Source organism: Grus americana, chromosome 12, assembly GCF_028858705.1.
Source record: "Grus americana isolate bGruAme1 chromosome 12, bGruAme1.mat, whole genome shotgun sequence".
NCBI classification, from domain to species: domain Eukaryota; kingdom Metazoa; phylum Chordata; class Aves; order Gruiformes; family Gruidae; genus Grus; species Grus americana.
Window position 1 is genome coordinate 17,003,458 of NC_072863.1, and position 2,953 is coordinate 17,006,410.

Sequence of the window (2,953 nt, forward strand, 5' to 3'; positions counted from 1 at the left end):
TTGCAGAACCAGTTCTCCAGAGGAGTGAGCCTGACCTACTCCCTCCCGCAGCCTACAAGCGAGCTTTACCTGCATGGTGACAAGGTTCCAGCTCACCTCTGCAGAGGCTGTATTTTTAATCTTTGTTCCCATCTCATGCCCAAAAGCTGTACCTCCTCCCCAGCAAGCACCTGGCAAAACTTGGTCTGCACAGTGTCTTGCCCAGCCTTTAGTGAAAATTAGTAAAGCAGGCTTGCTTTGAGCCTCAAACTAGCACCAACCAAAAGGTTTTCTTGCTATAGTTAAGGGACTGCTTTTGAAAAAGGTATCTGTTTTTGATCATGGTAACAAATTCTTCTCAGATATACTTCAGGCTTCAGAGACTACACAAGGGTAAAAGAGAACATGCATTGTGATAATTTCATATGAGGTTTGGTCTGGGAGGGGAAAAAAAGCTACATATTAAGTGAACATCTTGCTAATAATTCAGCACTGATATTTCATGCTGTATTAAAACTACTTACCACCCCAAATGGGTATTACATTCCATGTAATCTTAGATGCAATTTACTTGCATACTAGCCCGTCTCTATTTGCAAAGTCATCGTGACTAAGCTTTGTAAAGCAGCATCGCAACCCTTGAGCCCTGCAATGGCCCGGGCATCACCAGTCTGATGCCTGACCCTCTGTGTGCCGCAATTGCATAAAGCATCTAAATGTTTGATCTACTGGAAAAGTAGTTACTGCAGCTTCCTGATTACTGAAAATATCATTAGATGGAGCAGAACCCCCAGGCTTACACTTTTTTTGAAATGACAAAATTTCGCAGCAAGTTAAGATTACTTAGGCATTTTAACACAGAAGTACCCAGTGACATCCCTCTTTTCCTCCAGCTCTAAAATACAGGTGTTTTAAGCTGAAAAACAACTGATAGTTTTAAGGTGTCAGCTAAAGAACTATCATCAATGTTAAAGAAGAAATTTGATTAACTGTATTCTTCTCTCTGAATAGTCTCCTTTAGCATTAGTGGCCTGGCAGTAGCCGCTAAAGTAGCTGAAGCCTTAGGCTGCAAGAGCTGACCAAGCATAAATATTTTGTAAAACTAACGCTGCTAATGAAGTCACTGAATTCAGCAAATACGAGCGGAATGAAGATAAGGACCAAGGAGGCAATTCCAAGAGAATGAAGTAACTTCAGAAGGCCAGCCCAGCGACAGTGAAAACCTGTAAGAAATCAAGAGAGCACGGACCAGAATTAAGTGATTGGGGATGGGGTGATGGTGGAGCGGGTGTAATTGAGAGGTGTGAACTGGGGTAGGGGTCCCTCTCCAGAGGCACCCAGCTCGAGCTGTAACTGAAGAACTCATAAATCACTGATTGGAAACCTTCACTCGGACCTGGCATTCTCAGTGGGATCCAAGGCCCTGTGGTCGGCTTGCATAAATCCCTAACAATCAATACAAATTTAGTATTTGCTGGATGTGAACTACTTTTCCTAAGCTTAAGAAAAGGGGTTTATCTACGCAATGTCTTGCTGATCTTAGAAAATTAACTTTCAAAGTTATTTTCCTTCTTTCATTTATATCCTAATGCTTATTTCCCAGAAGCAGCAGCCAGACAAGTTATAAGAGTAACTTTAAAGATGACGTTGTATCAGGAAGCAGTTACTTAACCAGAGGAAAAAACCTGCTCCATTGTAGCAACATCCATTGCTCCTCTTCCCAGATCACTCCGTATTTTACAAGATACACTCTGCACAAAGTCCAATGCCTCTCAACCCCTCAAGTAAGTTTTGAAATGTTCATTTTCTAAATACCACAGTATGTGCACAAGCCCTCACCTCTTTAGGAGGAAAAAAAAGATAAATCCAAAGCTACTGTCTTAAATTTGATTTGGCACCACTTTCTCTCAAATTTAGGAGGAAGTACGGTAAAGTATATTGCACTTTATGACATACAGTAACAAATTAAAATAATTTACCGCGCTGTGTTCTTCTCAGAGTAGACAGAAGATCTCTCAATCTCCACATATCCATCTGCTTCTGTAGGATTTTTTTAACAACAAAATTCTGTAGGATTGCGGAGAACATAGGAAGCAGGAAATATTCTAAGGAGAAATTGTTAGTGGAAAAACCATCCCATGCATTTAGATGCCTCCAAGCTGTAACAGAGGAAGAAAGCACCTGAGCAGTATTAGTGGAAGCCATTCGCCTATTTAAAACCACTGTGCACTAGGAAAGTTTTGTGATTACAGCAGCGCTGTGCAAGGTCAGCCTCCCCGCAGCATACACAGATCCGTTTGGAGGGTCAGCGCTGGCTTTGCTGCAGCTCTCCTTGTTTGCAAACCTCCCCTCCAGAGCTCAGGAAGGAAAATCAAAACACTCTGCCTCCCCTCTCCACTAAGTCCTCAGAGCACCCACACCTGAAGATATTCCTGAAAAATTCTGCTCAGATTTAGTCCAGCGGTTCCAAATAGCTGAAGAAAAATTAAGATACGGCCCGGTCGGCCATCACCAGTAACAGAAACAATTCCCTGTCCAGCTCTGTCCTTTGTACTTCAATAACTGTACCAGAGCCATTAAAAAAATCCTAACTGTACTGGGAGACAAGGAATAATCGTACAGCAGGAGAGTAGCCTCCTCTAGTAGCAACAAGCCACCACCTTTGGTGCTTTTGTACCATTTCTGGCACTTCTACACATTCTAATCCCAATTCAGAGTTTGTGAGGATACTTATTTCCTTCCCCTCCAATAACCTTGTAGAAGACTTTGGAAAAAAAAAAAAAAACAATTCAGGAATGGAAGCCACTTAGAAAACTCAAGGGATTTTAATGACTGAAGGAACTAATTATTATTATATTAAGTAGCAAACAGGTATTTTGCTATCAAAGCACAAGCTAAAGAATTTAAAGAAGCCACAAACATTAGTAAGCCCAACATACAGACTTTGAGTAAGAAGGCATTTTACACACAAGAG